The following is a 10211-nucleotide window of genomic DNA, read 5'->3' as shown; positions in this document are numbered from 1 at the left end:
CCATATCATTTTTTTTCAGCAATAGATTTAGAATAATAGTTGGGTGAAAGATAGACTGAGTTGAATTAGTATTACTCCCAAAAACACATACCCATGAGCCTCTTTTGGAAAAAAAAAATACCATGGTTTGGGGCCATCAGGATTCAGACTGAGATGTGGTTATGATGTGTTGCAGCTTCTAGGGAAGCTATAGCAATAACTCCAAGGCCACCTGGCCTTGGGAACTGATATTGTTTGAAATGATATATTTCTACCCCTAGTTTACTCTGCCCCAGTTTACTCGATATGACCAGAATGCTAAGACCACAAATAGTGTTGGCTGTCAGATTATAGATTGTTGGTCAGTAATAATAGGGTTTCAGAGACTAATGAGCAACAATAAGGAGGTACTTAAAGTTGATATAAGCTCACAACAAAATTGGCTGTCCATCACTTGATCTATTGAAGTTTCAGGCTTAAAAACACCTCTAAAAGATTTCCCTCTCTTCCCCCATGAGCTCCACCCAGAGAACTATGGGCACAAAGTTAGAGTCAGACCACTCCTCAATTCTACCTCTAAGCCATAAAATTAGCATACTGAGTGACATGAAGCAACTTTTTCCCTATAAATTTATCTTTCTGCTCCTAGTTCTTTGCTAACTTCTTTTGGAATTTAGCCCACTCTAATTGGTTGTGGAATTATAATAAATTTTGCCCCTTGACTTGGAGATAGATTCAAACCTGCAAATTCTTTTGAAACAGCTCACAACACCAGTCTGGAACACCAACATTTTTGGGATCCCCTAAAATCCCAACAGTTACTTTTATTCTTTGAAATTCCATAGAGGCCTTGTGGATCCCACATGGCCAGGGAAAGATCCATTTCCCTCAAAAAACATTTCATGAAGTGCAATAGCTTTCTGGTTATAGTAATAAAATCTAGGCAATGGTAGTAATTCTTGGACTATGGAAAAAATAACTCATGTCCTTCTAATCCTTTAAGATTTACAGAGCACTTTTATTTTTCATTCTCCCAAGATTGAGCCAGGACTATTATCTATATTTTCTGGATTTGGAATCTAAGGCTCAGTGAGATTAAATGATTCACCCAAAGTCAGATAGCCAATAAATGGCACCAAATGTAATTTGACTCTACCTTCTTTGACTTTAGTCTCACTATTGGGGAATAGCAGAGGATGAAATAGAGAATTCCTCTCAAACCCTCCATTTAAAGAGTCAGCCAGCCCTTCATCTCCCACCAGCTGTACTCCTAGGACTGGATTCCATCACTTTCTTCCCCATTCTTCTCTTCTACCTCCCCTGTCCTTTTTTCTGACTTTCTTTTGCACATTACTTTCCTCTATTAGAGTGCAAGCTTCTTGAGATTTTTCTTGGCACTGATAATGAAGTGGTTTGCTATATCCTTCTTTGGTTTATTTTGCGGATGAGGAAAACAAGGTTAAGTGACTTGACTAAGTTCATACAGCTAATAAGTATCTGAGGAAAGATTTGAATTTGAGAATATAAGTTTTCTTGATTTCAGGCCTAAAACTATCCATTGTGCCACCTAGCTGCCAGTAAGAAATTATTAAATGTTTATTGACAAACCATACCTAGAAAATTATATCTATTATATCATAATCAATAAGAGGTCATACTGCCTTTGCTTAAGGACCTCTAGTGAAAAAACACACCTCTCAAGATACTCTCTTTTGCTTTTTAATAGCTCTGATTTTTAGGAAGTTCTTCCTTATGTTGTTTAATTTATCTCTTTTCAATTTTTACTCATTTTTATAATTTATACCTATTTTAAAATGTATATCCATTCTGTTCTCTGGAGAAAACCAAAAAATTCATTTCCTTCTTCCCCCTTCCATCCCTACCATGACAGGCCTTCAAATATTCAAAGGCAGTTATCATGATTTTGAGGCCTTCTCTTCTCCAGGCTTAAACATCTCTAAAATTTTTAGGCTTATATGACATAATCTCATGAGTTTTTCCCATCCTGTTTGACTTCCTTTTATCAATAAATGCTCTCCATCTTACCAATGTTTTTCCAAAAAAGTGATTTTCAGAACTGAATGATACTTCAAATATAGGTCTGACTAGGACTAGGTAGAGTGGGGCTATTTCATTTCTGTTATTCATGCCTTTGTAAAAACAATGCTTCCTAAGATCACATTAATTTTATATCACAGGGCTTTTAAAGCTTTCTTGTGACAGCTTTTTATTTCAGAAATTTTTATGTGACCCTGAGATTATGGGTAGATAAAATAAGCATGTAAATCAAACATTTACTAATAACAAATCATAAAGAAATTTATTTTAAAACCATTCTTTGACAAACATATAGTTTTACCATTTATTAAAGATGAAAACAAATCTGTATACTAATGAGATGGATGTGCTTGTTTAGTTTTATATAAAAAGTTAGATCTTGGTGCAGTATTTGATATCTTTATAAAAAGCTTTGGTATATCATGTAATTGACTTGTAAGGTGTTTGCAATCCATTAAAAACCTGCTTTCTTTTTCAGGAAACAACAACAGTTATCAAAAAATATTCTTACTATGTTTTATATGTGAAGTTGATTTTTCACTACAAGTGTAAAACTGAATTTTCACTGTTTAATTATATAATGTTAGACTTAGTTTAGTGATCTAGCTCTTAAGGTCTGATTGAATTTTAAGTTAGGCATCTCTCCTGGCTTTGCAAAATATTAGATATATCTCTCAGAATTTTAAAAATGAAGAACTAAGTTCTAGAGAGAATAGATTATTTGCCAACTTTACAAAAATAATAGATATCCCAGTAAAGATTTAAATTCAGGTCCTTGGATTCTAGAACAATTTCAATATTTTCAATTACATCATGCTGTAATCTTCTTTGCTAGATTCCTGGGTTTTAACCTTCCCCAATACTGATCCATCTTGTTTACAATATCCAAATAAGTTTTTTTTTTTTAACATATTACTTTCATCATCTTAATATGGCACTTAAGTCTTTATGATAACTTAGCATGATCCTATAAACTGTCTTAAAACATTCAGTCAGACATACCTTTCAGATTGGCTAAGGCAAAAGGAAAAGATAATGATGAATATTGAAAGGGATGTGGGAAAACTGGGACACTAATTGTTGGTGGAATGGTGAATTGATCCAACCATTCTAGAGAACGATATGAAATTTTACCTAAAGGGCTATCAAATTGTGTATATCCTTTGATCTAGCAGTATCTGTATTGGGCTTGTATCCCAAAGAGATTAAAAAAAAGGGAAAAGGACCCACATGTGCAAAAATGTTTGTAGCAGCCATTTTTGTAGTGGCAAAGAACTGGAAACTGAATGGATGTCTATCAGTTGGACAATGGCTGAATAAATTGTGGTATATGTTGTTCTATAAGAAACTATCAGCAGCATGATTTCAGAAAGTCCTGGAAAGACTCATATGAACTGATGTGTGTGTTTTTTTAAAATAAATTTTGTTGACAGAACCCATGCCAGGGTAATTTTTTACAACATTATCCCTTGCACTCCCTTCTGTTGCGATTTTTCCCTTCCCTCCCTCCCCTCCCTCCCCCAGATGACAAGCAGTCCTATACATGTTAAATATGCCACAGTATATCCTAGATACAGAAGGTAGAAATAACCTGGGAAGAAAAACAAAAATGTCAACGGTTTACATTCATTTCCCAGTGTTCTTTCTTTGGGTGTAGCTGCTTCTGTCCATCATTGATCAATTGAAACTGAGTTAGATCTTCTCTTTGTCAAAGAAATCCACTTCCATCAGAATATATCCTCATACAGTATCGTTGTTGAAGTATATAATGATCTCCTGGTTCTGCTCATTTCACTTAACATCAGTTCATGTAAGTCTCTCCAAGCCTCTCTATATTCATTCTGCTGGTCATTTCTTACAGAACAATAATATTCCATAACATTCATATGCCACAATTTACCCAACCATTCTCCAATTGATGGGCATCCATTCATTTTCCAGTTTCTAGCCACTACAAACAGGGCTGCCACAAACATTTTGGCACATACAGGTCCCTTTCCCTTCTTTAGTACACATGAACTGATGTTAACTGAAGTGAGTAGAACCAAGAGAACCTGATACATAGCAACAACTAGATTAGACAATGATCACTTCTTATGGACATGGCTTTTTTCTACAATGAGGTGATTCAGGCCTGTTTATGGTCTTGTGATGGAGAGAGCCATCTGCACTCAGAGAGAGGATTAGTAGGCTGAGTGTGGATCACAACATCATATTTTCAATTTTTTTTGTTATTTTTGCTTGCTTGCATTTTGTTTTCTTTCTATTTTTTCCTTTTTGATCTGATTTTTCTTGTGCATCATGATAATTGTGGAAATATGTATAGAAGAATTACATGTGTTTAACATATATTGGGTTACTTGCTGTCCAGAAGAGAAAGTGAAGGGAAGGGATAAAAAATTTGGAACACAAGGTTTTGCAGAGATTAATATGAAAACTATGGATATATTTTTAAAAAAAACTTTAGTAAAAATAATCAGTCAGGCTTTCTAGGTCATTATAATATGGCTATATGCTATTTTTCTAAACTTGCTTTGTTAATATGAATTCTCTGCTTCTTTAAGCCTGGATTCCTTACTGTATTCTGTATTTGCCAAGCTTTTCCTTGTCTAAAAGGTGCAAAAGCATTTTGCAAATCTATACAAATATCACTATATAAATATCAGTTGTTATGTTTGTCTCTGTCACTTTCCTTTGTCAAATATGGTGTTAGGCACATAGCCAGTATTGAATAAATATTTATTGTTTGAAGGATTATTAATAACAGTTGCTAGATAAAGGAAGTAGTATAATTTATTTGGAGATAAAATATTTCACATTTATTGAATGCATTAGCACATATTAAGATGTTTAAGCTGAAGAAATTGATAGTACCTTATGTTTAAAGGTCATCTACAATGGTATGGTCATTGGTTTAAATCTAATAAAGAAAATACCTAAAATTTATTTGCTGAAATATAAATTCAGATGAAGAAGAAAAGTTACTGGAGGAGCAGAGCCAAGATGCAACGAGGACACACGTTTCATTCTGAGCTTCCCTTCTACCTTCATTACTGACTACCAAATTCAGCCTCTGAAATAGTGCTTGACTGGTAGAATCCACGAATATTGGGAGTACACCAAATTACCAGCAGAAGATGATCTGGAAGATCACCAGAAAAAATCTGTCTTGATTGGGCAGAAGGAGGCCAGTGCAAGCAGGGAGGCAGAACAGGGAGGCCATCTCCTGTTGAGTGGACAGGGGATAGGGTGCAGTCTCTGCGGGTGGAGAATTTGAAGGGAGGACTCTACCACAGATTGGCTGCTCTGCCTTTGTTGCAAAGCAGTAGATCAGCAAAGAAGTTACACAAATGCCAAAGGTAGAGTGTACCCCAAAACACAAGAACTTCACAGTTCACACCCACTCAGCACTGGGAGTGACTCAGCATGATCACAGGTCAGCCATATTCTGAAGCATGGATGTTCTCCCCAGGGCAGTCACACTTGGCTCTCTTCTCAGGGCAAATGCACTTCTTCAGCACAGCCACTCTTTGCAGGCTGTTTGCAGGAAAGCTACTCCATAGTCTTCTGTTCCTGTTATATAGAAAAAGCTGGGAACCTCCTTGCCCTGAAGGAAGACCCCAAGGACTTTTAAAAAAATGAGTAAAAAAGCAAAGTGAGCTCTAACTATAGATAACTTCTATACTGAAAAAGAACAGATTTCCACGCTTGAGGAGACTAATAGCAGACAGTCTCTAGGAAAAACAACCCCCCCCAAACAAAACAAAATAAACAAACAAAAAAACAAAGGGGGGATATAATCTGGTCCCCACGACACAAGACTCTCCTAGAAGAAATTATAAAAGATCTTAAAAGAGAGCTAAAGGAAAAATGGGGAAAAGAAAAAGTATCTCTGCAAGAGAGTATGGAAAAAAGCATTTAACTCATTAAAAGAAAGATTTGATAAAGTGGAAAAAGAAAACAACTTCCTGAAATGTGAAATGGAAAAGGTAAAGAACTCTCAGGGAAATAGAATTTGTGAATTGGAAAAGATAAAGAACTCCCAGGAAAGTAGGATTTGTGAATTGGAAAAAGAAAATAACTTATTAAAAAACTGTGAAATGGAAAAAAATTCCATAGAGAAAACAACTCATTTAAAAACTCAATTGGCCATATACAAAAAGAAGTTAAAAAAAAGTAAAGGAAGAAAAAGAACTGAACAAATGGAAATGAATGGTTTTTTGAGACATCAAGAATCAATCAAGCAAAACCAAACAAATGAAAAAGTAGAAAAGATGTTAAATATCTATTTGGAAAAACAACAGACCTGGAAAATATATCTAGGAGAGATAATCTAAGGATTATTGGGCTCCCTGAATTATTCATCATCCCATGATGAAAAAAAAAAGAGCCTAGAGACTATTTTTCAGGAAATCATCAAAGAGAACTGCTCAGATGTCATAGAACCAGAAGATAAAATAGGCATTGAAAGAATTCATCAAATACCTTCTGAAAAATACCCCAAAATAACAACTCCAAGGACTATTGTGGCTAAATTTCAGAACTATCAGATTAAGTAAAAATATGACAAGTAGCCAGAAAAAAAACAATTCAAATACCGAGAAGCCACAATAAAGTTCACTCAGGTTCTAGCAGCTTTCACATTAAAGGATTGAAGGGCCTAGAATCTGATATTCTGAAAGGCAAAAGAACTTAGAATGCAGCCAAGAATAAACTACCCAGCTAAGCTGAGGATTTTCTTCCAGAGGAAAAGATGGACATTCAATAAAACAGGTGAATTCCATTTATTCCTAATGAAAAAATCAGAGCTAAACAAACAAAAAAAAATTGACCTCCAAATATAGCACTCAAGGTAAGCATAAAAAGATAAAAAGAACTCTTGAGAACTGTATTTCTGATATAGGCATACAAAAAGAGCTCATGTATAATTTAATTTTACTGCTATAATAAAAAAAGAAATTACAAGTAGAAAGGGGATTATATCAGAAAAAGGGGAAATGGAGGTAAAAAGAGGGAAATAACATCTCGCAAAGAGACAAAGGAAACATCATATCTGAGGGAATTAAGGGAGTGGGATGAACATTGTGTGAATCTTACTCTCATCTGATTTGGCTCAAAAAGAAAATATTAGAAATATTTGGTTAAGAGAGAAAGTTCTCTCACCTCATTAAAAAGCAGGAGAGGAAAAGGGAAAAGGAAAACAGTAGACTAAATAGACAGGAATAAAGAAATTATAAGGGAAAGGTATAAGAAAAGGTAAAGGATTCAAAGGGGGTGGAAGGGATTCTAAAGAGGGAGAGCTGCGGGAGGCAAGTGGTGTCTATAAGTTTAATACTGGGGAAGGAAATAAGGAGGAAAAGAAAGAGAAAAGTATAATCTGGGGATAATAAGATGGTAGGAAATACAGATTTATTAGTTTTGACTGTAAATGTGAATGGGATGAATTCTTCCACAAAATGGAGGCTGATAGCAGACTGGATCAAAAGCCAGAATCCTCTAATAGGTTGTTTACAGGAAACCCATTTAAAGCAGGGTGACACATACAGAGTAAAGGTAAAATGCTGGAATAGAATCTATTATGCTTCAGATGAAGTAAAAAAAAAAAAAAAAAAAAAGCAAGGGTAGCCATCCTGATCTCAGATCAAGCAAAAACAAAAATTGATCTAAAAAAGATAAGGAAGGAAACTATATCTTACTAAAGTGCAGCATAGATAATGAAGTAATATCAATACTAAACACATATGCATCAAGTGGTATAGCATCTAACTTCCTAAAGGAGAAGTTAAGAGAGTAGCAAGAAGAAATAGACGACAACACTATAATAATGGGAGATTTCAACCTTGCACTCTCAGAATTAGATAAATCAAACCACAAAACAAATAAGAAAGAAGTTAAAGAGGTAAATAGAATATTAGAAAAGTTAGGTATGATAGATCTTTGGAGAAAACTGAATGGAATAAGGAAGAAGTACACTTTCTTCTGCTCAGTTCATGGAACCTATACAAATTTTGGGATAAGAATTCACTGTTTGGTTCTTTCTAGCTAGTCCAATGTCAGACCACACAATATGGACCGGGTGATCTGTGGTCAGAGGAAGAGTGTGGGCTCTGTCTTCCTTGCCCGTGTGAAGCACAGAAAAGGAGCCACCAAGCTCCGGGTTGTCAACTTCGCTGAGAGGCATGGCTACATTAAGGGTATTGTAAAGGGCATAATCCATGATCCAGGGCCAGTGACAACTTTTTCAAAAGTAGTTTTCTGGATGCTTACTGATTTAAAAAGGGGACAGAATTGTTCATTGCTGCTGAAGGCATCCATACTGGCCAGTTTGTGTACTGTGGTAAGAAAACTCAGCTCAACATTTGCAATGTCCTCCCAGTTGGCACTATGCCTGAAATGACTATAGTATGCTGTCATGAAGAAAAGCCTGGGGATCAAGGCAAGCTTGCCCATGCATCTGGAAACAAAACTACAGTAATCTCCCACAATCCTGAAACCAAGAACACTAGGGTGTTCTAAAAAAAGTGATCTCCTCTGCAAAAAGAGCTGTGGTTGGTGTTGTTGGAAGAGGTTGGATTGATAAACCTATTCTTAAGGCAGGTAGTGCCTATCACAAATACAAGGACAAGAGAAACTGCTGGCCTCGTATCCAGGGTGTGGCCATGAATCCTGTGGAACATCCCTTTGGAGGAGGTAATCACCAACATATTGGAAAACCATCCACTTTTCAAAGAGATGTCCCAGCTGGATGAAAGGTTGGTCTCATTGCTGCCAGGCATACTGGTTGACTCCGGGCTATTAAGACTGTACAGGAGAAGGGGAACTAAAATACAAAATCCTGACAATAAAAATTATTTTGGAAATTGTAAAAAAAAGAATTCACTGTTTGACAAACACTGCTGGGAAAATTGGAAATTTAATATGGCAGCAATTAGGCATTGGCCCACACTTAACACCATACACCAAGATAAGGTCAAAATGGGTTCATGATATAGGCATAAAGAATAAGATTATAAATAAATTAGAAGAACATAGGATAGTTTACCTCTCAGACCTGTGGAGGAGGTAGGAATTTGTGACCAAAGAAGAACTACAGATCATTATTGACACAAAATAGAAAATTTTGATTATATCAAGTTAAAAAATTTTTGTAGAAACAAAACTAATGCAGACAAGATTAGAAGGGAAGCAATAAACTGCAAAAAAAACATTTTTACAGTCAAAGGTTCTGATAAAGGCCTCATTTCCAAAATATATAGAGAATTTACTCTAATTTATAAGAAATCAAGCCATTCTTCAATTGATAAATGGTCAAAGAATATGAACAGACAATTTTCAGATGAAGAAATGGAAACTTTCTAGCCATATGAAAAGATTCTCAAAATCATTATTGATCAGAGAAATGCAAATTAAGACAAATAAAGATAGTACTACAGACCTCTCAGATTGGCTAAGATAAAAGGAAAAGATAATGATAAATGTTGGAGAAGATGTGGTGAAACTGGTACAGTGATACATTGTTGGTGGAATTGTAAATGCATCCAACCATTCTGGAGAGTGATTTGGAACTATGCTCAAAAAGTTATCAAAGAGTGCTTACCCTTCAAAGGATCAAAGGATCCAGCAGTGTTACTACTAGGCTTATATCCCAAAGAGATCTTAAAGAAGGGAGAGGGACATGTATGTGCCAAAATGTTTGTGGCAGCCCTTTTTGTAGTGGCTAGGAACTGGAAATTGAAAGGATGCCCATCAATTGGAGAATGGCTGAATAAGTTGTGGTATATGAATGTTATGAATTATTATCGTTCTGTAAGAAATGACCAGCAGGATGATTTCAGGAAGACCTGGAAAGACTTATATGAACTGATGTTGATTGAAATGAGAAGAACCAGGAGATCATTATACAATTCAACAACATTATATGATGATCAATTCTGATAGATGTGGCTCTTTTCAACAATGACATAAACCAAATCAGTTCCAATTGTTCAATATTTAAGAGAAGCAACTATACCCAGCAAAAGAACTATGGGAAATGAGTGTGGACCACAACATAGGATTTCCACTCCTGTTTTTGTCTGCTTACATTTTTGTTTTCCTTCTCAGGTTATTTTTACCTTATTTCTAAGTCTGATTTTTCTTGTGCTGCAAAATAACTGTATGGATATATTGTGTTT

The 10211-nt window shown here is 35.4% G+C and overlaps 1 pseudogene; it reads left to right on the top strand.

The window, feature by feature from the left end:
• The first annotated feature begins 8104 nt into the window (after nt 1-8104).
• LOC100934337 lies at nt 8105-8903 on the top strand (annotated as a pseudogene).
• Nucleotides 8904-10211: the final 1308 nt, after the last annotated feature.

Source organism: Sarcophilus harrisii, chromosome 3 (assembly GCF_902635505.1).
Source record: "Sarcophilus harrisii chromosome 3, mSarHar1.11, whole genome shotgun sequence".
Classification (NCBI taxonomy): domain Eukaryota; kingdom Metazoa; phylum Chordata; class Mammalia; order Dasyuromorphia; family Dasyuridae; genus Sarcophilus; species Sarcophilus harrisii.
The sequence above is the reverse complement of the archived record's forward strand: the minus strand, read 5'-3'. Positions and strand labels throughout refer to the sequence as shown.